The sequence below is a fragment of the Euleptes europaea genome, chromosome 5 (assembly GCF_029931775.1).
Source record: "Euleptes europaea isolate rEulEur1 chromosome 5, rEulEur1.hap1, whole genome shotgun sequence".
In the NCBI taxonomy this organism is placed as follows: domain Eukaryota; kingdom Metazoa; phylum Chordata; class Lepidosauria; order Squamata; family Sphaerodactylidae; genus Euleptes; species Euleptes europaea.
Window position 1 is genome coordinate 67,746,333 of NC_079316.1, and position 13,852 is coordinate 67,760,184.

Here is a 13,852-nt window from a genome sequence, read left to right on the forward strand (position 1 = left end):
GTTAATGTGCTAATAATAATAATATCATAAGCTGAACTAGACATGATAGAACTAATATAAATTCAAATGTTGTATTTGCTTGTTTTATTGATGATATGACTCTTATATTTCAAGTAATGAAATCATAGGGCAAAGAAACAGAGAAACAACTTGGTTGCACTTGATAGAATGTCTTTTAAAGCAACTGTAAGACAATTGCACTGTGAATATAACTTGGTCAACACAAAAGCATTCTTGAGTAGGAAATATTGGCCTCATCTAGTTGAATAAAAAGACTATTTCTCAGAAACAGTAGAAGCCACATTCCATTTTAACAGCAGTATAAACACGCTAAAATGGGAATTAAATTAAAATTAAATTAAATTAAAATGGGCTAAGGTTCCAGTGCAATATAGTTGACAAGAATAAAAAATAATAGTGTCCAAGAAATCACTGAAAAGACTGTTAGGCAGAACAAATACCTGGCAAAACGCTGACTTCATGAAGCACCAAATACTCAACAGGCCAAAAGAGGCGGGGGTGAGGTGGGGGTGGAGATATCCTGGAAAAAACAGGAACATTCACAGGATAGAGTGAACATCCTCAGATAGTGGGAAATATTTATTTAATTCATTCATTCATTTATACTCCACCTTTCTCCCCAATGAAGCCCCAAGCAGCTTACATCATTCTCTTCCCCTCCATTTTATCCTCAAAACAACCCTGTGAAGTTGGTTAGGGTGTAGGGTTGCCAGGTCCCCACTCACCTTCGGCACGAGGTTCCTTTGCAGATCGTGTGTGCGAGAGTGTGTGTGCGCGCGAGCGCATGCCAACACAGCACTTCCGGTTTACAATCAGAAGTGCCACCTCGCAAGTAGCCTTAGACCACTCAAACTAAGAGTGGTCTTAATTTGAGTGGTCTAAGGCGCCTTGCAAGGCGGCACTTCTGGTTGTAAACCGGAAGTGCCGCGTCGGCGCTTGCATGCACGATTGCCCACCGGCCCTCAGCTTGTCGGTGGGCAGAGGGGCACATTACCAGGGCACCTGGCAACCCTATTAGGCTGAGACATTGTCACCCAGAGACTTTCCATGGCAAGAGTGGGAATTCAAACCTGGGTCTCCCAGATACTAGTCCAACACTCTTTACTACAAAAGTGTGTTGCAGAAGATTATTCTGAATCATTTGGAGGGGGGGATCTGCTATTTATGTGCAGGCTGATCCACTGTGCTATTCCTTGTGCACACATTGTGCTCATGCAGCTATGGTGAATGGGGACGAGGCTACAGTTGGTTCTGTGTGGAGTAACAGAAAATAACCATCATAAACATGCTTTCATCATACACAGCCTGCATTTGGAGAATCCTCCCCTGTCTTCACATCTGACAAGGGGGCTTATACAATATCTAAAAAAGCCCTATATAGCTTGTGGCCAGCATATAGGAACCTCTTACTCCTACGTAAACCTACCAGACCACTATCATCATCTTTAGAGGCTCTGCTTTGGGTACCTCCCAAACAGGGTTTCTCCATCATGGTGCCAAAATTTTGAAACTCCCTCACTAGGGAGTCTCCCTCTATTTTTGTTGTCCACCGGCAGGTGAAGACTTCTTTGTTTCATTTGGCATTCTCTCATTAAGACTTATTAGCCTTTTCCTCTGTTTCTGTATTTATCTGTGTTTATATATTTTAAATATTGCCTTTATAGTTGTACTTTAAACATGTTTTAATTTTTGAAATGTTTTAATGTTTGCCACCTTGGAGATCTTGCATTGGTTGGGAAAGCAGCATAGAAATGTTTCAAATGAATAAATATAACCAGTCTTGAAGCGTCATAGGGTCCTGCTTATAGGCAGTCACTTCCCCTTACCTTGGACTTGGTAAATGTGTCTGATTTCTTTTCCTCATTTAAAGTGCAGACTCTCCAATATCTCCTTCACCACTGTTTGTCTGATCTCTTTCCCTACCTTTTCTTGTTGTGGGGAGACTAGGGTTGCCAACCTCCAGGTACTAGCTAGGGATCTCCTGCTATTACAAATGATCTCCAGCTGATAGAAATCAGTTCACCTGGAGAAAATGCCAATTGCTTTGGCAATTGGACTCTATGGCATTGAAGTCCTTCCCCTCCCCAAACCCCACCCTCCTCAGGCTCCACCCAAAAAACCCCCGCCGGTGGCAAAGAGGGACCTGGCAATGCTAGAGAAGATGCAGGATCAGCAGAGTACTCCAGGGGAGTTTACATAATTTTTTAAAAAAGAATTTGGGTTTAATTGGACTAGTTTTGATTTTAGCGCTTTTTTCTAGCAACCTGATTATTATATAGTTTGCTTTATTCTAGTTCTTTGTGGTCCTTTGCAGTAGAAAAGTGGCATATAAATTTAAACAGGAATAAATTTTTTAATGCTAGTTAAAAGCAGGGTCCAATGAAGTTCTGGGCTATTTCTTACATTGACAGTAGAACATTGACACTGACTGTCCCCACTGCCTCACTGCCACAGCTGAAGCCCAGGGCATACAAAAGACTCACACGTTCACTGAATGTGTGGGGAGGGAGAGCAGGAGCAAGCACACCGGCCCTGCCTCCTGCCTCTGTGCAACTGCCTGGTCATCTATGTGGGGTGCCTGTGTTGAGGAAGTAGCCACGCCAACTCTCCCTCCCCATACACAGCAAAGTTGATTTTGGACCATTGCTGATCATGGGGAGGGAGAATTCGTATGGCAGCTTCCTTTACACAGTCCCCCATATAAACCAGTGCTATCACAACTGATCTCCAGCCGATAGAGATCAGTTCACCTGGAGAAAATGGCCGCTTTGGCAATTGGACTCTATGGCATTATACCCCATTGAAGTCCCTCCCCTCCCCAAACCCCACCCTTCTCAAGCTCCACCCCTAAATTCTCCAGGTATTTCCCAACCTGGAGCTGGCAACCCTTCCCGCGTGTTCAGTGAACATGTGTCTTGTGCACCGGGCTTTGGAGTACCAGGCTATCAATTTAACTTTGGTGGGGATAAAAGTGACAGAAGTTAAAAAATCTCTGGAAAGGAATGGGTTAATATTTTCATTCCTAACCAGCCTTGTCTGAAAAATGGCATTTCTATTAATGGCATTGGGTCTCAAACTGTGCAAGTGCCGGACATCTGAGGGAATGAAAAGTTAATACTAATATTAGAACATAATTCCAAAACTTGGGGGCACCCAATGAGGCTGTTGGCAAGTAGATTGAGGACAGACTAAAGGGAATACTTTTTTACTCAATGAGTAATTCAATTGGGGGATTCACTGCCAGTGGAAGTAGTGATAGCCACAAATATGTGTGTGTGTGTGTGAAGTGCCTTCAAGTCGCAGCCGACTTATGGCGACCCCTTTTGGGGTTTTCATGGCAAGAGACTAGCATAGGTGGTTTGCCATTGCCTTCCTCTACATAGCAACCCTGGTATTCCTTGGTGGTCTCCCATCCAAATACTAACCAGGGCTGACCCTGCTTAGCTTCTGAGATCTGACGAGATCAGGCTAGCCTGGGCCATCCAGGTCAGGGCTAGCCACAAATATAGAAACCTTTAAAAGAGGTTTAGACAGATTCATAGAGAAGAGGTTCATCAATGGCTACTAGCCATGGTGACTGAAGGTGTCCTCCATATGATTACCAGTGCTGGGAGGCAGGAGCAGGTAGGCCCTCGCCATCTGTGTCCTGTTCATTTGGCCCTCCAGGCCAACTGGTCAGTCCAGTGTGGTGAACAAGATGGATCAGTAGTCTGGTCCAGCAGGCTATATTTATGCTCTTATATTCTTACAGGGGAAAATAGGTTTGTTAATAGGGTTGCCAACCTCCAGGTGCTAGCTGGAGATCTTCTGCTATTACAACCGATCTCCAGCCGATAAAGATCAGTTCACCTGGAGAAAATGGCCACTTTGGCAATTGGACTCTATGGCATTGAAGTCCCTCCCCTCCCCAAACCCCGCCTTCCTCAGGGTCCACCCCCAAAACCTCCAGGTATATCCCAACCTGGAACTGGCAACCCTATTTGTTAGTCATGTGGAGTTTTCCTACGCCTGTCAGTCACAGTCTGGGTGGGTTGAATACCAATGAGCAAAGCCAAAATTGAGCCACATTGGATTTGTGTGGGTGACTGTATGGCTTACCATTCTCAAACGCATTTGGAAAGCTGAGTGTACAGTAGGGAGCTACTACTTTGTTCTAATGGTCATTCTTAACGTATGATTTTAGGATAAGGTCAGAGATGTCCTGCTGAGTGATGAGCAAACCACCCAACCCAATTCAGAGTTGGGATCAGCAAAACAGAGCTATTTTGAAAATAAAATAGAAAATAGTTCTCCTTTTTTGTTTAGCCTAATTCCAAAATGTAGAAACTTCTAACAGAAATAATTATGAATTCCGTCAGTTGGGTCAGGAAGAGATGGCATGGGGACGTGGGATTGGCAACTGCAAGAAAAACAGGCCCAGAAGGACTTGTATCCTGTATTTAATAAACCCACTGCTGGTAATTCTATCTCTCTTAAGGCAAGATGTTGTTACTTTGAAAGGGGGAACTGGCAGTTGTGGGCTGGGTAGCAACAGTGGGGCAGGTGCCAGTTCCATTTCCAGGTAGGAGCTGTGTTAAAGTGGTCTTGGTAGGGTTGGGAGATTCTGGGTTGGGAGACCTGGAGACTTTGGGGGAGGACCCTGAGGAAAGTGGGTTTGGAGAGGGAAGGGGCTTCAATGCCATAGAGTCCAATTGGCAAGGCGGCCATTTTCTCCAGGTGAACTGATCTTTATCGGCTGGAGATCGATTGTAATAGCAGGAGATCTCCACACACTACCTGGAGGTTGGCAACTCTAGGTCTGGGCCTGACTCATAATGGTCAGACTTTAGGACCTGGGGGAGGGGGAGTTCACATTGCCTGCCTTGGGTCCAGAGGCGCTTAAGGTAAAAGTGGGTACATAAATATTTTAAATAAACAATGAGTCCCCTCCCAAACTGGAAATCCATAGGCATCACTTATTGCAACTATTACCTTATCAGCTGCAGATTTTAGTTTTAAAAGGTGACAATACTTTAATGCTTTTGGATAATTTTTAGAATCCAAATGACACGCATTCTTGTTTCAAACACCGTATTTTATTATTTCATCCAATTATGAGTCACAAAGGAATTTAATGCAGTGGGGTTCTTTTTTGCTATTGGTAAAATGCTGGATTGGTGCTTTGTGTTTTTTTAAATGTCAATGTGTTTTGAATATTGAATTCACTGCCAGTTATTAGCTTTATAAACCTTTTCTTTTATATAAGCTGAAGGTGGCCCATAACTTGGTATGGACATTTTTGCCAAAGTCAAGAGAAAATGCAGACCATGGCAAAAGTGAAGAAGGTTCATGTGATTTGAATTAAATTTAGATAATATCTGTGCTTGACTCATCAGAAAGTGGAAGGAGAGACCAACTGGATATCTCCTCAGAGAATTGTCATTTGTGTAACTTTTATATCAAAAATTGCTAGTGAATGCTTGTTTCAAACCAAGAGAGGAAGAAAAATAGTACAGACTTTTCAAAGAATTTACTATTTCAAAATATGAGGTCAATAGTGCATCTGTGCAGAACAGACAATTCGCCTGATGGTTGTGGGAGGAAACAACAAAAGATATAAATGAAGGTCTGTCCAACTCACAGATTTCTGGTCTGAAATCAGGTAACCAAACAGTCAAAAGACCAATAAGAAATGCTGTTTTGGCACATGATCATCAGCTTGAAGTCTGTCCAGTGAAAGCTATATGAAAGTCTCATGGAATCAAGGCCCTTAGTGAAAAAGAACACATTACAAGCAATAATAATAGTGAGAGTAATTAGCAGTAAAGCTGGCATGGATAGGGTTGTCAGGTCCCTCTTCACCACTGGCGGGAGGTTTTGGGGGTGGAGCCTGAGGAGGGAGGGGTCTGGGGAGGGGAGGGACTTCAATGCCATAGAGTCCAATTGCCAAAGCAGCCATTTTCTCCAGGTGAACAGATCTCTATCAGCTGGAGATCAGATGTAATAGCAGGAGATCTCCAGCTAGTACCTAGAGGTTGTCAGCCCTAAGTCCAAGGGATGGTGTGATTATGGACCACAGTTGAAGTACTGGAGAAGCCACAGTCCAGGCCCAGGAGATCTACAAGGCAGTCTCATCAGTGCATTTGGAACTAGAAGACGAAGAAGAAGATGATGATGACAAAGAGGACGAAGATGAAGACGACAAGTTGGTTTTTATATGCCGACTGTCTCTACCATTTAAGGAATAATCAAACTGGCTTACAATCACCTTCCCTTCCCCTCCCCACAACAGATACCCTGTGAGCTAGGTGGGGCTGAGAGAGTGTGACTAGCCCAAGGTCCCCCAGCTGGCTTCAAGTGTAGGAGTGGGGAAACAAATCCAGTTCACCAGATTAGCCTCTGCCGCTCATGTGGAGGAGTGGGGAATCAAACCCAGTTCTCCAGATCAGAGTCCACCGCTCCACACTATCACTACGCCATGCTAGCCAGGACTCCAGCCAAGAAAACATTTCATGAAGACCAGGCACTCTTTTTGTCCTTTTTGATGCATTCTCAATAAATTAAAGTGTGCATGAGATAAAACGTTGAAGAAAACCCTTCTTTGTCCAATGACTTACATTCTCCATCTTGAACAACCTCCGCTACAGCTTTCTCTGACTTCCTCAATTGGAGTGGTTTGGGAGAAAGAAACAGCCAATACTGAAAATATCTCATTTGCATTTAGCAAAGAAGGTTTTAAAGGGAAAATTCAGAGGGGAAAAGGCAGAAGATTCATTTAAAATAATATACTTTATGCCAATTTCTTTGCATGCCTCAATAACTTACAGTTATAGCAATGGTATCACCATAACCTTTGTGCCATTAACATTCAGAGGCATATAAGAACATAAGAAAGGCCCTGCTGGATCAGACCAAGGCCCATCAAGTCCAGCAGTCTGTTCACACAGTGGCCAACCAGGTGCCTTTAGGAAGCCACAAACAAGACGAGTGCAGCAGCACCATCCTGCCTGTGTTCCACCGCACCCAAAATAATAGGCATGCTCCTCTGATACTAGAGAGAATAGGTATGCAGCATGACCAGTATCCATTCTAACTAATAACCATGAATACCCCTCTCTTCCATGAATATGTCCACTCTCCTCTTAAAGCCCTCCAAACTGGCAGGCATCACCACATCCTGGGGCAGGGAGTTCCACAATTTAACCATGCGTTGTGTGAAAAAATATTTCCTTTTATCTGTTTTGAATCTCTCGCTCTGAGAGAAAGATCTGATCTAATGCCTACTCTAGCAGATACAGTGCAGACAAAGGGAGGGGGAGTTGTTGATAGAGAGAAGGGAATTTTGAAGAAGGGGAGTTATGCATGTCTAGATAGCAGAATATGAGGGGCTGGAATGTAAGAAATCTAACATATTTTTAGGATTTATCAAGATCATTACTAAAAATCTGTGTTGGTAAGCCTATGCAATCGATACAAAATTGTGATCAGCAAGCCTTCTGATGCTGAAGAAAGGACAAATTATGGAGCCTCCATCAATTCAACTTTGACATATCCGTATACACTGGACTATATCTACCTTGATATAGTCTTCAACTAGAATATGGATCCATAAAATCCTACCACTTAAATTGTACAATACAATCTGTAGAATAAATGCTTAATTTCTAATGGAAAATATGCTACACCTTTTCATATGGAAGACACAGCCTTTGATCTGGACACCCTTCTAAAATGTTTATTTATAGCCTGCCTTTCTCACCAAGACTCAAGGTGGATTGCACAGTGTAAAGTAATGCAATCAAATAGCATGAGACACCCAGAACTGAATACTGAGGGGTAAAATGAAATTCAAGATATACAAGCATTCTCTTTGTCATTATTGATATATTTTCAGGAGTAAGTTATGGGGGGGTGGAGTTCTAGAGACAAATTCTTGTCTCAATGAAGGCCTGGCCTGGCTGCAGAAGAGTTCTTGAAAAGTGCTTTAAGAGTGTATGTATTGACTTTTTGGATCAGGACAGGCATCTAATTCATCCAGCAGTCAGTTTCTGACATCAGTCAGCCAGCTAGCTGGATATATCTGAGTGATCATGAAAATAACTCCTTTCTCCAGTGTTTGTCTCCACCAATTTGAAGTCAGATATGTAACAACTCACCATGTAAGGGCATTCGGAGTATCCTGAGCCAGAGATGGGTGAAAATGCACGGTCGCTTTAGCCTCCTTTATTCCCTGTTTCAGCCAGGATTCAGCCAGGATCGAACACACATTCGGTGAAACACATGCGTTCGATCCTGTAGACTTATCCTCCATTTCTACACAAAAAATCTCCTTCCTCCATCCTGAACTAGCATACCTGAGAAGATTGGTTCCCTCCTTGAGCTTGGGAGCTGTTGTTTAGCCTCCTCCCCCATTTGAAAGGCAAGCACCACACAACTCTCCTGAGAAGTGCCCAGATTAACTGGTCTAGAACAAGTATTTAACAGAAAAGCTGCTGGAAAAGCTATTGAAGAACTCATTCAGATGTTTGAGAATATTTATACATGTGCATTTTAGAAGGAAATGGGCTTCCTAGAAAGGAAAATTTGGTGGGATTTTCCCCCCAGACAACTTGTTTTGCTTCCAAATCAGAGCCTTTTCTGCATCAGTTATTTATGTTCTCTTGAGTTATATAACAATGGTAGGCAAAGGAAAAAATGAGGTTCATGTAGTCTCACAGGGCACGCAGAGGAAATATATTTCAGCGTAAAAGTGAATGTTTTTTTTTTAAAAAAAATTGCTGATCTCTGCATAGGTAGATGTAGGTTATTTAGCTGCAGCTGATTTGAGTTTGCAGATAGAGTGTTTGTGAAGTTCAACACAGGGATAATTTAGGTCAGGCTTTCAACAGGGCTCTTGTTTGGCTTTCTGTAATAATCTGTATGGAGTCTATGCATTCATACAGGCAACAGTCATTACCCACTGGGATAATAAGAACCCTAATTAACAGATATTCCATGGCAGGGGGATCTAATTAACAGAGCTATTTCAAAACACAACGCTGATGAATCATCAGCTCATATACTGTGCACCTTACCACTGGATGGGTAACATATGGCCTAAGGGATGCACAATTGCATTGTGCTTGCAGAAGATTGCTGGAATCATAATGATGCACACACTATGTTACCTGAACTTAAGCATTTGCTATATGCTCATCGTATGCAGCAGGAAAATGTTTTGTGACTGTCACCTTAAAATCCTTTCTTGCGGACAGTACCTGAAACATTTAGGGTGTTGCTCACTGGGAAATGCCTTCAAATCTGAGTCATGCACTACTTGAAATTCTTTTCTGTGACCTATGAGCTATTCAAGCAGGGGTATGCTTTTGATATGGGAGCACCTCAAGCAAAACTACCAAGATGAAATTTCAATGTATCTCTTTAAGGGAAAATTATCACATTAGAAACTGAACATTCAAATCAACCCTCATTCTCAGTAACCCTCTGGTTTACTATATATTTGTGACATGGCCCTTGGATTAAACATATTGCCTGCAATAACTTGACAAACTCTAGTAAAATGTTCATTTTATCCACCCATGCTTCCTTATTGCCCAGCTTTTATGACATTTTGAGGTTGGCTCCACCTCCTGTGGCAGCCATTTTGTGTCAGAATTCCAAAGGAACCCACAGGGCCAAAAGGTTTGAGGGCCCCTGCTCCATGGTGCAGTTCAGAACTAGACATATAGATAGGTCACAATAAGGGGTAACTACCGAATGCTGCCTACATCAAAATATTCCCTTCATATACAGTGAATATGCCAAGAAGCATACAGGCTAGAACTCTACTTCCTGACAGATTTTCTATGTGCAGGTTTTTTTTTATGTGAAACAGCATTCAGTTACTTTCTGCATTCGGAAGCACTGGAGCACCAGAAGTGCTGTGCCATATGATATTTACATGGAGCCATTCTTCCATTCCAGGTTTTATGAGCCAGAACATATTATGTAAAACAAGGACATTTACTTAATTTGCATGTATTACTGCAAGTATGGATTTCATTTGTACAGAATTTTTAGTGTGCGTGTGTAGGGATCAGACAGTGGTGCTTATATCCCTTCTAAAATGTTCAGGAGAATGAAATTTCCACATTCATGAAATGGAATTCCTCAGACACAAGTCTTGTTTGTTACCCTCGGTCGTTTTTTTCTGGTATCATTTACTTAACCCCCCTTGCATTTCCACGCATAAACCTCGAAAAGCATACATTTTCCTAGTGGAAAAAGAAATTGCCTATTTGTTAGTTAAATAATTAGAACAGAAATTGGCAAAACAACTTTGCTGGGGAGCAGCGAACATGTCCATGACTAATAAAGATGTGTTCCATTGTAAAGCCATGTCAACTAAGAGCCAAAACACTGACAAATATACTGGAGGCAGTAACTTGAAACCCTTCATTGGTATGCTGTGGGCTGGTTAGCAGAAAGACAGTTGCTATGAAAAAAGCCACTTCCAAGCTCCAGGGAGCACTGCTTCAGCTTTCTTTGTAACTGGTTAGGATACTCCATGCCAAGCTGTTACTCTTACATATATGTGGAGTAGATAGATATCTGGAGTTTAAAGCCAAAATGGATTATTTCAACTGACCTTGATTCTTGAAGCTGTAGCATTTTGGGAGACGGCAACTTCAGTTCATTCAGGTTTCAGTCACCACACTCCACTCGCCCATTAGAGAAACATTATACTGTACCCCCTTTTTAAAGCAGCACCTTCCCTCCAGTTCCAAAGCACTTCCTACTCAAGTTGGCACCAGTGACGCCAACTTTAATTTTCTAGCTCTCTTTCCTACAGTTGCCCTGTGCTTTGTCCTATTTTGGGGTTCCATGTAAGAGTCGGAAAAGTCACGGTGCAAGCAGTGGAGGGCACAAAGATGGCATTCACATGTCCCCACACTGCTCGCTGTTGGTGCTGCCCCTCCCCCTTCTTCCTCATCACACTGGTGCAGAAGCTCCCACCCAATGAGAATATTTTTGGGACCCTGAGGCCCAGCAATCCTCTCCCCCAGCAGCTGAGATGCTGCTCGCAGCTGAGTCACAGCTCAGTTAAAGAAAAAAAGACCTCCAAAAGTGCTAAAAAGGGAAAGAGAATGCCAGTGCTTAGTGCCACCATTTTGAAAGTGGCTGTAAGCTCCACACCCCAGATTGGCTGTAGGCAGAACTTCCATGTGATGGTTCCACCTGCACCTGGTGCGCTGTTCCCCTTTAAATCAAAGCAAAGGAGGTTTTTCTTTGCTCTGGCTTAGAAGAGAAAGAATCAGTCTCCCTATGAGCCAAGCTTGGAAAGAGCACAGCTTCATGTGGAAGCTCCCAAATAAAATGGGGTGTGTGTGTGTTGTATTCTACCGTGGGGGGATCTCCATGTGGAAACAGCCCACAGCAAAGCAGGCGGTACCACTGAAATAGGATGGATTGAGGACAATGCATTTATTTATTTATTTTCAGATTTGTAGCCCACCCTCCTCAGCAAGCTGACTCAGGGCAGGTAACAGCATTTAAAACCCGACTGTTACATGTGGATGCTCCCTGAAACAGCACCACAATAAAGGAGCCATGGTGGAACAAAATATCCATGAGGAGACAGCTCTAGAGCCAGAATGTTGTGGATCGAGTGTCTGACTAGGATCTGGGAGACCCAGGTTTGAATCCTCACTTGTTCATGTTGGCTGAACTTGGGCCAGTCACGCACTCTCAGCCTAATATACCTAACCGGTAGAGTTGAGAAATACCAGGAGATTTTTGGGGCGGAGCCTGAGGGGGGGAGTTTGGGTAGGGGAGGGACTTCAATGCCATAGTATACATAGTATACATATACATAGTATACAATTGCCAACTTTTTCTGGAACCTGTGATGCAAAAAATATAACCTCCTTAGATAAGGGTCTAAAACACATGGTCACTTACTCCGGTTTCTGCCCAGTTTCCTCCCCGTTCCAGCCAGGATTAAATGAACCCGGGCTGGGGGAGAATCTGTACGCATTACCTTTGTTGATCCATGGCGAAACTGTGTGCTGATCCCTCCGTGAAAACAGAAAATGCGAGAGACACATACTTCCTGGTCGTTCAGCAACGCCCCCTCCCCCTGGTGCTTGGTCGATTCAGACTCTACTGCCATCACTGCCATTTGTCTTTGAATCAATCATCTAGCACCATAATTTTCTTTAGAAGAGTTTTACAGGACATGACCCATTTAATTTTGACGTTTTGTATATTTCGCATGACAGGAAATGAGAGCAAATTATAAAATAACAAACTACATTTTTGTCTATAATAAAGTGTGCTTTTATTGGAGAGAATGTACAAATTCCTTCATTGCCATTGTTTTTAGTTTTGTTTTTAGCACTTACATTATTCTGACTAGCCTTTAATTATTTCCCACGGATTTGTATAATAAATCTGCTTACATTATGTTCAAAATTTATTTTATTATTCAGTCTAATATTTGTATTTTAAAAGCTTCTTATAATTCACAGTGGGTAGCCATGTTAGTCTGTCTGCAGTAGTAGAAAAGGGCAAGAGTCCAATAGCACCTTAAAGACTAACAAAAATATTTTCTGGTAGGGTATGAGCTTTCGTGAGCCACAGCTCACTTCTTCAGATAGCTGTGGCTCACGAAAGCTCATACCCTACCAGAAAATATTTTTGTTAGTCTTTAAGGTGCTACTGGACTCTTGCCCTTTTCTAAAAGCTTCTTATAGTTCTGTCTAAAGGACTATTTATATAAATACATCACAATGATTTATGTGAAGATTTTCCAAGGAAATTCCAAAGAAATGTATTGACTAACGTGAGTTGCTCAAATTGGAGAAGTTGTGGGTATGATCCAGAAATTCCATGTACATGCTGCAGACATCTTGATGAGGAGGCTGTGCATATACCCAATCAAAGCAGGATCCAGTTAGCATCAAAATGCATAACATAGTAGTCAGAGTATCAAAATATGATCTGGGAGACCTGAGTTCAAACCCACACTCTGCCATGGAAGCTTGCTGGGTGACTTTATATGCCAGAGCCACTGTTTCTCACTCTAACCTACCACACAGGGCTGTTGTGACAATTGTGTTAGGCTTGCCATTATTGCCCCATAGCTCTGCTGGTTCTACATTGGTTCTTTGGGTTTGTTGGTTCTGTATGCTTTGAGAGGCTTTTGGCCAGTGCTTGCTTTGCTTACTTGCATGTAGGGCTGTAGAATTTAAAAAAATTCGGTATAGTTCGGATTCGGCCAAATTCGGCCCGTTTAGATTCTGGATATGCCGAAGTCCGAACTCCCCCACTTCGGATCCGTTCAATTCGGCGGGAATTCAAAGTTCGGAAAAAAAATTCGGCCGAATAAAGCCATTAAAAACACAATCGCGCCTTTCCGCGGCTCTGGGGGGGCATTTTTGGGGTTAGAGGTCCCAAACTTTCAGCAGAGCTTCAAAGGACGTTTATTGAAAGACTCCCCAAGTTTTGTAAAGATTGGGTCAGGGGGGGCTGAGATATGGGCCCTGAAAGGGGTCCCCCCACCCTTAATGTGCATCTCTCAGCAGAGCTTGCCGCCCACACACAAAGCTCCCAGCCCCGACAACAGTTTGCAAAGCAACACAACCTTGTAAAACAACACCTTTGCAACAGGGAAAACCAGAAGACACACAACTGAAACCTCCCCCCTCAAACCAGGGAGCGAGAGACTCGAGGGGGAACACACACCCCAGACAGAACTGACGAAAGCCCCCTTTGGCTTCCCCCCCACCCACAGAAACTGCTCCCTCCCCACACACACACAGACTCTGCTTTCCCACACACACACACACATACACAGGAGAAAAATTATAGA